This window comes from Mobula birostris, chromosome 20 (genome assembly GCF_030028105.1).
Source record: "Mobula birostris isolate sMobBir1 chromosome 20, sMobBir1.hap1, whole genome shotgun sequence".
In the NCBI taxonomy this organism is placed as follows: Eukaryota; Metazoa; Chordata; class Chondrichthyes; order Myliobatiformes; family Myliobatidae; genus Mobula; species Mobula birostris.
The window spans coordinates 40920476-40937344 of NC_092389.1; the positions used below are offsets into that span (position 1 = coordinate 40920476).

At 44.2% G+C, this 16869-nt stretch overlaps 1 pseudogene; it reads left to right on the forward strand.

Moving 5' to 3' along the window:
- The first annotated feature begins 4881 nt into the window (after positions 1 to 4881).
- Positions 4882 to 16869, forward strand: part of LOC140184957 (nuclear factor 7, brain-like) — a 138485-nt pseudogene continuing 126497 nt past the window's right edge.

Sequence of the window (16869 nt, forward strand, 5' to 3'; positions counted from 1 at the left end):
ACCTCACACTTCTCCGGGTTGAACTCCATCTGCCACTTCTCAGCCCACTTCTGCGTCCTATCAATGTCTCTCTGCAATCTTTGACAATCCTCTACACTATCTACAACACCACCAACCTTTGTGTCGTATGCAAACTTGCCAACCCACCCTTCTACCCCCACATCCAGGTTGTTAATAAAAATCACGAAAAGTAGAGGTCTCAGAACAGATCCTTGTGGGCCACCACTAGTCACAATCCTCCAATCTGAATGTACTCCCTCCACCACCACCCTCTGCCTTCTGCAGGCAAGCCAATTCTGAATCCACCTGGCCAAACTTCCCTGGATCCCATGCCTTCTGACTTTCTGAATAAGTCTACTGTGTGGAACCTTGTCAAATGCCTTACTAAAATCCATATAGATCACATCCACTGCACTACCCTCATCTATATGCCTGGTCACCTCCTCAAAGAACTCTATCAGGCTTGTTAGACACAATCTGCCCTTCACAAAGCCATGCTGACTGTCCCTGATCAGACCAGGATTCTCTAAATGCCCATAGATCCTATCTCTAAGAATCTTTTCCAACAGCTTTCCCACCACAGACGTAAGGCTCGCTGGTCTATAATTACCCGGACTATCCCTACTACCTTTTTTGAACAAGGGGACAACATTCGCCTCCCTCCAATCCTCCGGTACCATTCCCATGGACAACGAGGACATAAAGATCCTAGCCAGAGGCTCAGCAATCTCTTCTCTCGCCTCGTGGAGCAGCCTGGGGAGTATTCAGTCAGTCCCTGGGGACTTATCTGTCCTAATGTATTTTAACAACTCCAACACCTCCTCTCCCTTGATATCAGCATGCTCCAGAACATCAACCTCACTCATATTGTCCTCACCATCTTCAAGTTCCCTCTCATTGGTGAATACGGAAGAAATTTTTTTGAGGATGTAACTAGTAGAGTGGATAGGGGAGAACCAGTGGATGTGGTATATTTGGATTTTCAAAAGGCTTTTGACAAGGTCCCACACAGGAGATTAGTGTGCAAACTTAAAGCACACGGTATTGGGGGTAAGGTATTGATGTGGATGGAGAATTGGTTAGCAGACAGGAAGCAAAGAGTGGGAATAAACGGGACCTTTTCAGAATGGCAGGCGGTGACTAGTGGGGTACCGCAAGGCTCAGTGCTGGGACCCCAGTTGTTTACAATGTTAATGACTTGGATGAGGGAATTAAATGCAGCATCTCCAAGTTTGCGGATGACACGAAGCTGCGTGGCAGTGTTAGTTGTGAGGAGGATGCTAAGAGGATGCAGGGTGACTTGGATAGGTTGGGTGAGTGGGCAAATTCATGGCAGATGCAATTTAATGTGGATAAATGTGAAGTTATCCACTTTGGTGGCAAAAATAGGAAAACAGATCATTATCTGAATGGTGGCCAATTAGGAAAAGGGGAGGTGCAATGAGACCTGGGTGTCATTATACACCAGTCATTGAAAGTGGGCATGCAGGTACAGCAGGTGGTGAAAAAGGCGAATGGTATGCTGGCATTTATAGCAAAAGGATTTGAGTACAGGAGCAGGGAGGTACTACTGCAGTTGTACAAGGCCTTGGTGAGACCACGCCTGGAGTATTGTGTGCAGTTTTGGTCCCCTAATCTGAGGAAAGACATCCTTGCCATAGAGGGAGTACAAAGGTGGTTTACCAGGTTGATTCCTGGGATGGCAGGACTCTCATATGAAGAAAGACTGGATGAACTGGGCTTGTACTTGTTGGAATTTGGAAGATTGAGGGTGGATCTGATTGAAACGTATAAAATCCTAAAGGGATTGGACAGGCTAGATGCAGGAAGATTGTTCCTGATGTTGGGGAAGTCCAGAACGAGGGGCCACAGTTTGAGGATAGAGGGGAAGCCTTTTAGGACTGAGATTAGGAAAAACTTCTTCACACAGAGAGTGGTGAATCTGTGGAATTCTCTGCCACAGGAAACAATTGAGACCAGTTCATTGGCTATATATAAGAGGGAGTTAGGTATGGCCCTTGTGGCTAGGGGGATCAGAGGGTATGGAGGGAAGGCTGGTGCAGGGTTCTGAATTGGATGATCAGCCATGATCATAATAAATGGTGGTGTGGGCTCAAAGGGCCGAATGGCCTACTCCTGCACCTATTTTCTATGTTTCTAGAAGTATTCATTGAGGACTTCACTCACTTCCACAGCCTCCAGGCACATCTTCCCACCTTTATCTCTAATCGGTCCTACCTTCACTCCTGTCATCCTTTTTTTCTTCACATAATTGAAGAATGCCTTGGGGTTTTCCTTTACCCTACTTGCCAAGGCCATCTCATGCCCCCTTGCTCTTCTCAGCCCCTTAAGCTCCTTTCTTGTTTCCCTATATTTCTCAATAGACCCATCTGATCCTTGCTTCCTAAACCTCATGTATGCTGCCGCCTTCCACCTGACTTAGATTTTCCACCTCACTTCTCACCAATGGTTCCTTCACCCTACCATTCTTTATCTTCCTCACTGGGACAAATTTATCCCTTGCATCCCACAAGAGATCTCTAAACATCGACCACATGTCCATAGTATATTTCCCTGCAAAAACATCATCCCAATTCACACCCGCAAGTTCTAGCCTTATAGCCTCATAATTTGCCTTTCCCCAATTAAAAATTTTCCTGTCCTCTCTGATTCTATCCTTTTCCATGATAATTATAAAGGCTAGGGAGCGGTGGTCACTGTCCCCCAGATGCTCACCCACTAAGAGATCTGTGACCTGACCCGGTTCATTACCTAGTACTAGATCTAGAGGGAGGGGGACGAATGGAAGACTGCTTTCAATACACCTCTGGGCCACTTTGAATATTTGGTCATGCCATTTGGCCTCACCAATGCTCCTGCCGTTTTCCAAACCCTGATCAATGACTTACTGATCAGTCGGTTCGAATTTGTTTACCTTGACGATATCATGATTTTCTAGTAGCCCCCAAGAACACATACACCATGTCTGTCAAGTCCTCCAGAGACTGGGAAAACCAATTATTTGCAAAGGCTGAGAAATGAGAGTTCCACGTTCCTTCGGTCAGCTTCCTAGGCTATATCTTTGAAAGCAGGCAGGTAAAAGCAGACCCTGAGAAGATCCGGGCAGTGGAGGAATGGCCAAGACCCACGACACGCAAACATCTTCAACGATTCCTGGGGTTTTCAAACTTCTACCGCAGATTCATCAGAGACTCCGGTTGAGTAGTGGCCCCCCCTACCCGGCTTACCTCGCCTACCACACCGTTTTGCTGGAACTCCGAAGTGGACTCAGCATTCACCAACCTGAAGAGCCGTTTCACCACCGCTCCCATCCTGGTCCATCCGGACCCATCCCGTCAATTCATTGTTGAGGTGGATGCCTCTGACTCTGGGGTAAGAGCGCTCCTGCCCCAACAGTCAAGTTCGGATGAAAAGCTTCACCCCTGCACCCTCTACTCTTGCCGACTGTCCCCTGCCGAGCAGAATTACGACGTGGGGAATCTGGAACTGCTGGTGGTCAAACTAGCTCTGGAAGAATGGAGGCACTGGCTGGAGGGAGCAGAACACCCATTTGTGGTGTGGACTGATCATAAGAACCTGGCTATATTCAGACTGCCAAACGACTGAACTCCCACAGGCCTGTTGGGCATTGCTTTTTTGGACGGTTCAAGTCTACCCACATGTACCGTCCAGGATCCCAGAACGGGAAACTGGACGTGCTACCCCACCAGCATGACTCCAAGGATGACACCTCCAGTCCCGAGACTATCCTCCCACCTTCCTGCGTGGTGGCCACCCTTGCTTGGGAGATCAAGGTTAAAGTAAAGGAAGCCCAGTGGGACGACTCCGACCCTGGCAATGGATCTGGCGATCACCTGTACATGCCCGTCTCCATCAGATCTCGGGTTCTCCAATGGGGACACAAATCCCGGTTCGCCTGCCACCCCGGGAGTGATCGGACCCTGGCTCTCCTGAGGAGGCACTTTTGGTGGCCGTCCATGGAGGGGGACACCCGTTCTTATGTCTCAGCTTGTTCCATCCGTGCCCGGGGAAAGGTCTCTCATCGACCACCTGCGGGGCTACTTCGTCCTCTACCTGTCCCTGGTCGCCAGTGGTCACACATCGCCTTAGACTTCGTCACCGGTCTACCCCCTTCCTGCGGAAACACCACGGTCCTCACCGTGGTAGACTGATTCTCTAAGGCGGTGCACTTTGTGGCCCTCCCTAAACCTCCTTCCTCTCAGGAAACCGCAGATCTTCTCATCCGCCACGTCTTCCGCCTCCACGGAATCCCCGCGGAAATCGTCTCCGATCGGGGTCCCCAGTTTGTCCTGCAAGTATGGAAGGCCTTCTGCCAAGCCTTGGGCGCATCGGTCAATCTGTCATCCGGCTTCCACCCCCAGACGAACGGGCAGACGGAACAGGTCAACCAAGACCTGGAGGCGACGCTACGTTGTGTAACGGCAAACAACCCATTGACCTGGAGCGACCACCTCCCGTGGGTTGAGTACGCCCACAACTCTCTGATGAGCTCTGCCATTGGGAGGTCTCCATTCGAGTACTCCCTTGGGTACCAACCCCTGCTGTTTCCCGCGCAAGAAGAAGAGATTGCCGTTCTGTCCGTTCAGGACCATATGAATTGGTGCCTTAAGATTTGGGAGGAGACGTGCACAGCCCTACTCAAATCAACAAATCGAAATAAGACAGCCGACTGACATCGCATCCCGGTGCCTGAGTACCAACCTGGGCAGATGGTGTGGCTGGCCTCCGAGGACATCCCACTCAAGAACGAACATAGAAAACTCGCCCCTCGCTTCGAGACCATTCAAGGTGGAAAGGGTAATCAGTCCCACAGTGGTCCGCCTAAAGCTGCCTAGATCCATGCGCATCCACCCAACCTTTCATGTGTCTCAGTTAAAGCCAGTCTCCATCAGCCTGCTGTGTCCCCCAGCCAAGACTCCTCCACCTGCCAGTATCATCGACAACCATCCGGCATACACTGTCCGACGACTACTAGATGTGCGCCGTCAGGGCAGGGGTTTCCGATACCTGGTGGACTGGGAAGGGTACGGTCCAGAAGATCATTCCTGGGTCCCCCGTTCCTTCATCCTAGACCCTTCCCTCATCCAGGATTTTCATTGGGACCATCCAGACAGGTCTGGAGGATTGCCTGGAGGCTCTCGTTTAGGTGGGGGTGATACTGTCCTGGTCCCTTCTGGCAATCCTCCACCTTGCCATTTATTTCAGCAATTGGGCCTCTATCACCTCACTAATTTCCAATTATTCCCAAGTTCCACTAACGACACATGCTTGCTTCCCATCAGAAACTGCAGGATAAAGGCCTTGTGATCACAACTAGGGGCTGACCGTTTGTTGGTCAATTTGTGTATGAGTAACCTCATTCCATGGTTCTTAGGACTATTAGTTCTAAGCCTAGCACCGTTCCTGAATTCTCTACTAAAACCAAGACTCCTGGTAAAGACTCTTGGAGACCAATTCCACGCTCACTATGACCGTAACACCTCATGACTAGGCCTCCATTCATTCAACAAAAACGAGCAATGGGCATAATATTGAGACACTCTTGGAAGAAGAGGCCTACCTGACCCAATATTACATGACATTTTCATATGCTCAAGATCAAAAGTAATAGAATTAGAATCAGGTTTATTATCACCAGCATGTGACATGAAATTTGTTAACTTAGCAGCAGCAGTTCAATGCAATACATAATCTAGCAGAGAGAGAAAATAATAAAAATAAATAAAATAAAACAATAATAAACAAATAAATCAATTACATATATTGAATAGACTTCAAAAAATGTGCAAAAACAAAAATACTGTAAATGTAAAAGCAGTGAGGTAGTGTTCACAAGTTCAATGTCCATTTGGGAATCGGATGGCAGAGGGGAAGAAGCTGTTCCTGAATCGCTGAGTGTGTGCCTTCAGGCTTCTGTACCTCCTACCTGATGGTAACAGTGAGAAAAGGGCATGCCCTGGGTGCTGGACAATTCCATTGTTACAATGTATCTACAATGCCTTCTTGAAATTGCATATGATTTTCAAACACCTCCTTCTTTGCACCCACACTCCAGACAACCAAAATGAGCGTTAATCAGTGTTATCTGTTTTGCAATCAACTCCAGTCTGCAGCTCCAGGGACACAAGAATTTTGGGCTGCATTTTAAATTCAATCTACAATCCATGTTCAGGTCTAAAGAAAGGTTGTTGGTGAAGGTAATATTTGCTTTATACCCCAACAGTTACATAGAAATTACTTCCACTGATGGGACATGAGGAATAGGGTGAGATGTCCTGAAATTGGGGTAGGATCACTCGGGGGCAGGAAGTACTTCACTTGACAAAAGGGGGAACATGCTTGTGTGTCGGTGGCTGGCAATGCTTTTGAGATGCTTCAGTGCTGAGCAGCAGAATATTTTTCACATCCTCCCATTGCAAGAAATATAGAACCTACGACATGAATCAGGAACAGACCCAATCAGTCCTTGATGTTGTCCCAGACCAACTAAACTAATCCCTTCTGCTGACATAATATGCATATCTGTCCATTCTCTACACATTCACATGCCTATCTAAGAGCCTTTTAAATGCTTCTGTCATATTTATCTTCACTATCACCTCTGGCAGTACATTCTAGGCACCACCTCTCCATGTAAAAAGAAACTTTTCTGAATGAATTAAGTTATGGACCACATATTGAATAGACCCAATATTGGAGAGAAAACCTTAGCCAGTATACTGAATAATAGCACTCTCTGAGCCTGTCATCTGAGGTCTCTACGATTGGCTCGATTTGTTAGGCTTTTTTATGCAAGGGGTAGTTTGGGGTTTCGATGTTCTTGCCACTTGTACGATTTGCTTTTCTGTGTGTTGGGGGGGGGGCAGTGAATGTTGCCATTTGTACAATTTGTTTTTCTATGTGGAGGGGTGGTTGATGTTGCAGTTTGCACAATTTGTTTTTTTTGTACAGGAGTAGGTTTGGTGTTTTTCTTTGAACGACTCATGTTTTGTTTTTGCTTCCTGGCTAACTGGAGAAGACAAATCTCAGTTGTATACTGCATACATACTTAGATAATAAGTGAACCTTTGAACCTGGATATATGATCAAATTTTAGAGTGGGATTTGAAACCTTTGACATTCTGACTCAATGACAGAAACATTTGCTCTGCATTTGGCTGGCTGCCTTCAGTTTTTTTTCTGGCCTTATTAAGTCCTTCAAACCATCTCAGACTCAGTCTCATTCTTCAAATACTTTGACCAAACTGAAATTTTTGGGAAACAAGAGGCTTATTGCAATATTATACATCAGTTACAATGTGCTTCCTAAATTTACTGTGCATTGAGATAGACTAGGAAGTAGCTGCAAGTTCTGTGCTGGAGTGTCTCTGGTGAGATCAGTAGAGATGCATTTTAATTTGCAGGAAGGAAGGCAATCTGTGAATAGAAACATAGAAAATAGGTGCAGGAGTAGGCCATTCGGCCCTTCGAGCCTGCACCGCCATTTATTATGATCATGGCTGATCATCCAACTCAGAACACCGCCCCAGCCTTCCCTCCATACCTCCATACCTCCATACCCCCTGACCCCCGTAGCCACAAGGGCCATATCTAACTCCCTCTTAAATATAGCCAATGAACTGGCCTCAACCGTTTCCTGTGGCAGAGAATTCCACAGATTCACCACTCTCTGTGTGAAGAAGTTTTTCCTAATCTCAGTCCTAAAAGGCTTCCCCTCTATCCTCAAACTGTGACCCGTCGTTCTGGACTTCCCCAACATCGGGAACAATCTTCCTGCATCTAGCCTGTCCAATCCCTTTAGGATCTTATACGTTTCAATCAGATCCCCCCTCAATCTTCTAAATTCCAACGAGTACAAGCCCAGTTCATCCATTCTTTCTTCATATGAAAGTCCTGCCATCCCAGGAATCAATCTGGTGAACCTTCTCTGTACTCCCTCTATGGCAAGGATGTCTTTCCTCAGATTAGGGGACCAAAACTGCACACAATACTCCAGGTGCGGTCTCACCAAGGCCTTGTACAACTGCAGTAGTACCTCCCTGCTCCTGTACTCGAATCCTCTCGCTATAAATGCCAGCATACCATTCGCCTTTTTCACCGCCTGCTGTACCTGCATGCCCACTTTCAATGACTGGTGTATAATGACACCCAGGTCACGTTGCACCTCCCCTTTTCCTAATCGGCCACCATTCAGATAATCTGTTTTCCTATTTTTGCCACCAAAGTGGATAACTTCACATTAATCCACATTAAATTGCATCTGCCATGAATTTGCCCACTGACCCAACCTATCCAAGTCACCCTGCATCCTCTTAGCATCCTCCTCACAGCTAACACTGCCACCCAGCTTCGTGTCATCCGCAAACTTGGAGATGCTGCATTTAATTCCCTCATCCAAGTCATTAATATATATTGTAAACAACTGGGGTCCCAGCACTGAGCCTTGCGGTACCCCACTAGTCACCGCCTGCCATTCTGAAAAGGTCCCGTTTATTCCCACTCTTTGCTTCCTGTCTGCTAACCAACTCTCCACCCACACCAATACCTTACCCCCAATACCGTGTGCTTTAAGTTTGTACACTAATCTCCTGTGTGGGACCTTGTCAAAAGCCTTCTGAAAATCCAAATATACCACATCCACTGGTTCTCCCCTATCCACTCTACTAGTTACATCCTCAAAAAAATTCTATGAGATTCGTCAGACATGATTTTCCTTTCACAAATCCATGCTGACTTTGTCCGATCATTTCACCACTTTCCAAATGTGCTGTTATCACATCCTTGATAACTGACTCCAGCAGTTTCCCCACCACCGACGTTAGGCTAACCGGTCTATAATTCCCCGGTTTCTCTCTCCCTCCTTTTTTAAAAAGTGGAGTTACATTAGCCACCCTCCAATCCTCAGGAACTGGTCCAGAATCTAACGAGTTTTGAAAAATTATCACTAATGCATCCACTATTTCTTGGGCTACTTCCTTAAGCACCCTGGGATGCAGACCATCTGGCCCTGGGGATTTATCTGCCTTCAATCCCTTCAATTTACCTAACACCACTTCCCTACTAACATGTATTTCGCTCAGTTCCTCCATCTCACTGGACCCTCTGTCCCCTACTATTTCTGGAAGATTATTTATGTCCTCCTTAGTGAAGACAGAACCAAAGTAATTATTCAATTGGTCTGCCATGTCCTTGCTCCCCATAATCAACTCACCTGTTTCTGCCTGCAGGGGACCTACATTTGTCTTTACCAGTCTTTTCCTTTTTACATATCTATAAAAGCTTTTACAGTCCGTTTTTATGTTCCCTGCCAGTTTTCTCTCATAATCTTTTTTCCCCTTCCTAATTAAGCCCTTTGTCCTCCTCTGCTGAACTCTGAATTTCTCCCAGTCCTCAGGTGAGCCACTTTCTCTGGCTAATTTGTATGCTGCTTCTTTGGAATTGATACTATCCCTAATTTCTCTTGTCAGCCACGGGTGCACTACCTTCCTTGATTTATTCTTTTGCCAAACAGAGATGAACATTTGTTGCAGTTCATCCATGCAACCTTTAAATGCTTGCCATTGCATATCCACCGTCAATCCTTTGTGTCATTTGCCAGTCTATCTTAGCTAATTCACGTCTCATACCTTCAAAGTTACCCCTCTTTAAGTTCAGAACCTTTGTTTCTGAATTAACTATGTCACTCTCCATCTTAATGAAGAATTCCACCATATTATGGTCACTCTTACCCAAGGGGCCTCTCACGACAAGATTGCTAATTAACCCTTCCTCATTGCTCAAAGCCCAGTCCAGAATAGCCTGCTCTCTAGTTGGTTCCTCGACATGTTGGTTCAAAAAACCATCCCGCATACATTCCAAGAAATCCTCTTCCTCAGCACCCTTACCAATTTGGTTCACCCAATCTACATGTAGATTGAAGTCACCCATTATAACTGCTGTTCCTTTATTGCACACATTTCTGCTGCCACAGGTTATAATCACTTTCAGCCTTCAGTTATTAACCTGTGAGAATTAGTGACACACTGTCTCAATTATACCAGCACACAGCCACTCATCAAGCCAAGCAGAGAAGAGGATTCTGAATGTATAGTCTCGGGCATTGATCCAAGAGCGGGAACTGTGGAGAAGAGATTTCAATGTCTGGATTACCCTGGCTCTGAGCAAGGACTTCCTGGTGTAGGCTTGGTACCTCACAAGCTGCATCCTCAGCCCCCTTATTTACTCCCTTGTACATTCCTGACTGTTTTATTTATCTTTGTTTATTTGGAGATACAGGGTGTAACAGGCTGTTCTGGCCCATTGAGTCACACCACTAGGCAACCCATCCATTTAACACTAGTCTGATCACAGGACAATATACAATGACCAATTACCCTACTGGCCAGTTTGTCATTGGACTGTGGGAGGAAACTGGAGCACCCGGAGGAAACCCATGCAGTTCACTGCGAGAATGTGCAAACTCCTTACAGATGGCTGCGGAATTGAACTCTGAACTCCGATACCCCCAGTGTCACCAATTTTTATTGATACACCACAGAAGGTATCCTATTCAGATGAATCACAGCTTTTTGTGGAAATTGCATGCCCAAGATTACAAGAAGTTGCAGAGAATTTTTGGCACAGTTCAATCTATCCAGAAAACCAGCCTCCTCTCCATTGACCCTCTATCCTTTGTGGGGGGGGATGGTGGAACCAACATTGTTATGTTTTGTAACTCCTAAACAAAACTAATTGTAAGAAAAACATGGGACCAGAGATAAGCATGTATGGCAACCCACACAAAATACTGGAGGAACTCAGCAGGCCAAGCAGCATCTGTAGAAAGGAATGAACAGTCAATGTTTTGGGATGAGACCCTTCATCAAGATTCAGCAGGGTCCTGCTCAAGGGTTTAGGCCAAAACGTCAACTATTTACTCCTTTTCATCCGAACTGGCAGCATAAAAACTCTGACTTACATCTACTCAGTGCTGGACCGTTACCTCAGCCAGTGCTGCAATGCACGTTCCAGGCTGCCGAGAATGGTGGATTCTAAGTTGCTTTGGTGCCTGGGGTTGCTTTGGGAATTCTGTCTCTTCGTGTCCAGCTAAGTGATTGCTGGCCATTTGCCGCTACTCTGAGTCAAGATACAAACTGTCTGTTGTTGCTTGGTTTTGTCATCTTTGTGTCTAGCTAAGTGATTGCCAGCTGTCTGCCACTACTCTGCATCAAGATATGAATTGCCTGTTGTTGCTCAGTTTTGTCGTCTTTGTGTCCAACTAAGTGATTGCTGGCAGTTTGCCACTACTCCGAGTCAAGGTACGAATTGTCTGTCATTGTTTGGTTTTGTTGCCTTCATGTCCATCTAAGTGATTGCCAGCCGTTTCACGTGCTACTCCATGTCAAGATACGAATTGTGTGTCGTTGTTTGGTTTTGTCGTCTCATGTCCAGCTGAGTATTGCCAGCCGTTTGCCGCTACTCCAAGTCAAGTTACAAATTGTGTGTTCTATATTCTAAGTTCCATTCCCACGCCGGTTGTCTGTGTTAATTCCACAACCCCCCCCCCACCCCCACTGTGTTAATAGGAGTAGGGCATTGCGCACTGTTCTTTCTCGACCATACTTATCACCTGGTCCACATCCCTGCTCTGCCTAAAGACGCCACTAAACACCCGAGTTTTGCTGTAGTGACCTGGGTTCAATCCCCGGTCCAGTTTTGCTCACTCCTTGGCTCCCCTCGGCCTAATCCTCGCTCCCAGCCTTCCTTGCAACTATTGATAAATAAACTTCTGTTAATGTTACCTATGTGTCGGTGTCCTGCACTTGGGTTCGCCTCATTTGCCACGTTCCATTGTAACAGAACGGTCCAGCCAAACACGGACCCAATGGATACAAACTCTCGCTAACTAGAGTCCCCTACTGGAATCCCGCCCAGAGGGCATCTTGTAGGTTTGAAAAGAGTGACTCAGAGCTCCCAGGTATCAAATGAGAAAATTGTGCAATTACTACGACAATTAGAAGAAGCCAATGTGTCGTTATGAACTAAATTATACTTCTGAGCTATGATTAAGGGACTGTCACCATTGAATTCTGTCTGTCTTTTTTCCTTTTTAAATCTTTTTATTAATTACTATTGAAAATCAACAGAGAAAAACACATCAAAATAATCAAGACAACATATCTAAATGTAGAATAAGAGTTAAACTATCAACCAAGCTGAACAGTATATGAATAACAAAAAAAGTTAAAGCTTTTTTTAATGGAAAAAAGGAAAGAAAGAAAAAAAAGAACTCCTACTAACTAAAATAGAAAAAAAAACCCTGATAGCAAAAAAAAAAGGAAAAAAACCCATTTGGAGCACAAACCGGGAGCTATACGCCATACAAGCTTCCATAAAAAAAGACATCAATCCGCCAACCAAATCCATATACCCAAGCATCAGAAAAGGACCATCTTTATTAACTCAAATCAAATGATAATAACGGGCAAAAGAACCCCACCTTTTCTCGAAGTCAAATCTAGGATCAAAAGTTTGACTTCTAATTTTTTCCAAACTAAGACATAACATCACCTGAGAGAACCATTATATCAAAGTGGGAGCAGAGGCATCTTTCCATTTTAATAAAATAGCCCCTCTAGCCAATAATGTGACAAATGCAATTACGTATCGGTCCGATATAGAAATACCATGAATATGTTGAGGAATTATACCAAACAAAACTGTCAATTTATTAAGTTGTAAATTGATTTTTAAAGCTTTAGAAATTGTAGAAAAAATAGATTTCCAAAATGGTTTCAATACAGAACACGACCAAAACATATGTGTCAATGTAGCTATCTCAGTTTTGCATCTATCACACTGACTATTTACATTAGGAAATATTTTAGACAATCTCTCCTTTGTCAAATAATAACGATGTACAATTTTAAATTGAATTAGAGAATGACTGGCTCAATCGAAGAAGTAGTTAACCAGCTTCAAAATTCGCAACCAATCCTCTGTTACCAAGGTCATAGTCATACTTTATTGATCCTGGGGGAAATTGGTTTTTGTTACAGTTGCACCATAATAAATAGTAATAGAACCATAAATAGTTAAATCGTAGTATGTAAATTATGCCAGTAAATTATGAAATAAGTCCAGGACCATCCTATTGGCTCAGGGTGTCTGACTCTCCAAGGGAGGAGTTGTAAAGTTTGATGGCCACAGGCAGGAATGACTTCCTATGATGCTCTGTGCTGCATCTCAGTGGAATGAGTCTCTGGCTGAATGTACTCCTGTGCCCACCCAGTACATTATGTAGTGGATGGGAGACATTGACCAAGATGGCATGAAACTTAGACAGCATCCTCTTTTCAGACACCAGCGTGAGAGAGTCCAGTTCCATCCCCATAACATCACTGGCCTTACGAATGAGTTTGTTGATTCTGTTGGTGTCTGCTACCCTCAGCCTGCTGCCCCAGCCCACAACAGCAAACATGATAGCACTGGCCACCACAGACTCGTAGAACATCCTCAGCATCATCCAGCAGATGTTAGAGGACCTCATTCTCCTCAGGAAATAGAGATGGCTCTGACCTTTCTTGTAGACAGCCTCAGTGTTCTTTGACCAGTCCAGTTTATTGTCAATTCGTATCCCCAGATATTTGTAATCCTCCACCATGTCCACACTGACCCCCTGGATGGAAACAGGGGTCACCGGTACCTTAGCTCTCCTCAGGTCTTCCACCAGCTCCTTAATCTTTTTCACATTAAGCTGCAGATAATTCTGCTCACACCATGTGACAAAGTTTCCTACCGTAGCCCTGTACTCAGCCTCATCTCCCTTGCTGATGCATCCAACTATGGCAGAGTCATCCGAAAACTTCTGAAGATGACAAGACTCTGTGCAGTAGAGCTCTTTCCCAATCTTGCTTAATCTTAAGTAAAGGATAGTTATCCTGTTGTAATAGTAAATTATAAATTTTCCCAATAAAACCTTCCACTAAAGGGTTCATTTTTAAAATAATGTCTAACAGGTCAGAGTCTTGTATATATGGAAAATTACTTAAACATTCTTGTAAGAAATGTCTGACCTGAAGATATTGCAAAAAATGTGAATATGAGAGAGTATTTAGTTACTAATTTCTCAAAGGACATCAATTGGCCTTGAAACAAGTCCATAAAGGAAAAAATTCCCTTATTCCTCCAAAGAGAAAAGGTTGTAAATGTGGTAAATTGGACCAGCAAGTTTGCTGATGATACAAAGATTGGAGGTGTAGTAGACAGTGAGGAAGGTTTTCAGAGCCTGCAGAGGGACTTGGACCAGCTGGAAAAATGGGCTGAAAAATGGCAGATGGAGTTTAATACTGACAAGTGTGAGGTATTGCACGTTGGAAGGACAAACCAATGTAGAACATACAGGGTTAATGGTAAGGCACTGAGGAGTGCAGTGGAACAGAGGGATCTGGGAATACAGGTACAAAATTCCCTAAAAGTATCGTCACAGGTAGATAGGGTCGTAAAGAGAGCCTTTGGTACATTGGCCTTTATTAATCGTAGTATTGAGTATAAGAGCTGGAATGTTATGATGAGGTTGTATAAGGCATTGCTGAGGCCGAATCTGGAGTATTGTGCTCAGTTTTGGTCACCAAATTACAGGAAGGATATAAATAAGGTTGAAAGAGTGCAGAGAAGGTTTACAAGGATGTTGCCGGGACTTGAGAAACTCAGTTACAGAGAAAGGTTGAATAGGTTAAGACTTTATTCCCTGGAGTGTAGAAGAATGAGGGGAGATTTGATAGAGGTATATAAAATTATGATGGGTATAGATAGAGTGAATGCAAGCAGGCTTTTTCCACTGAGGCAAGGGGAGAAAAAAACCAGAGGACATGGGTTAAGGGTGAGGGGGGAAAAGTTTAAAGGGAACATTAGTGGGGGCTTCTTCACACAGAGAGTGGTGGGAGTATGGAAAGAGCTGCCAGACGAGGTGGTAAATGCGGGTTCCTTTTTTTAACATTGAAGAATAAATTGGACAGATACATGGATGGGAGGTGTATGGAGGGATATGGTCCGTGTGCAGGTCAGTGGGACTAGGCAGAAAATGGTTCGGCACAGCCAAGAAGGGCCAAACAGCCTGTTTCTGTGCTGTAGTTTCTATGGTTCTATGGTTGGATCAGTAAGTGAAGGTTTAAGTAAATAGTTTCGATAAATTAAACTATAAAGGTTAAATTTTTTAAGATTAAAAAAACTTACGAAACTGGTACCAGATTCGTAAGGATTGATTAATCATAGGATTTATATTTAGAATAGAAATTTTGGCTAATTGTACAGGTAAAGGAGCCTCTAATAACAAAGTTAAATGAAATTGTTTCGCAATTTTCAATTCCAAATCAACCCAAGATGGTCGTTCCTTTTTATCGGTCCAATATAACCAAGAACACGCATAACGTATATTAACCGCCCAATAATACATTCTTAAATTAGGCAAAGTAAGACCTCCATCCTTTTTTAATTTTTGTAAATGACATTTTCCAATTCTTGGTCTTTTATTATTCCAAACAAAAGATGAAATAATAGAGTCAACCTGATCAAAAAACTTCTTAGTTAGAAAAATAGGAATATTTTGAAATGCATATAAAAATTTTGGTAAAATCATCATTTTAACTGCATGAATTCAACCTGCTAATGAAAGTGTAAGTGGATTCCATCTAGAAAAAAATTGCTTCATAAAATCCACTAAGGGAACTAAATTAGCTCTACAAAGGTCTCCATAATTTTTAGTGATGATCATACCTAAATATTTAAAAGAGTCCGTAACTTTTAAAGGAATGTCATCATATATGGAAGCAGAATCATTTAAAGGAAATAATTCACTTTTATGCAGCTTTAATTTATATCCTGAAAACAATCCAAATGCTGGCCATTTGCTGCTACTCTGAGTCAAGATATGAATTCTCTGTCGCTGTTTGGTTTTGTCGTCTTCGTGTCCATCTAAGTGATTGCCGGCCATTTGCCGCTTCACGTGCTACTCCGTGTCAAGATACGAATTGTCTGTCGTTTGGTTTTGTCGTTTCGTGTCCAGCTGAGTATTGTCAGCCGTTTGCCGCTACTCCGAGTCAAGATACGAATTGTGTGTTCTATATTCTAAGTTCCATTCCCACGCTGGTTGCCTGTGTTAATTCCACAACCCCCGCCCCCACCGTGTTAATAGGAGTAGGGTATTCTGTACTGTTCTTTCCCGACCACGCTTATAACCTGGTCCACATCTCTGCTCTGCCTAAAAATGCCACTAAACACCTGAGCTTTGCTGTAGTGACCTGGGTTCAATCCCCGGTCCAGCTTCGCTCACTCCTTGGCTCCTCTCAACCTAATCCTCGCTCCCCGGCCTTCCTTGCAACTATTAATGAACACACGTCTGTTAATGTAAAGGCAACTGCAGGAAACATAGAGTTGTGATGGTAGGGGATTTTAATTTTCCATATATTGATTGGGACTCCCATACTGTTAGGGGTCTAGATAGTTGAGAGTTTGTAAAATGTGATCAGGAAAGTTTTCTAAATCAATATTTAGAGGTACCAACTAGAGGGGATGCAATATTGGATCTCCTGTTGGGAAACAAGTTAGGACAAGTGACGGAAGTGTGTGTAGGGGAACACTTTGGTTCCAGTGATCATAACACCATTAGTTTCAACTTGATCATGGACAAGGATAGATCTGGTCCTAGGGTTGAGGTTCTGAACTGGAAGAAGGCCAAATTTGAAGAAATAAGAAAGGATCTAAAAAGCGTGGATTGGGACAGGTTGTTCTCTGGCAAGGATGTGATCGGTAAGTGGGAAGCCTTCAAAGGAGAAATTTTGAGAGTGCAGA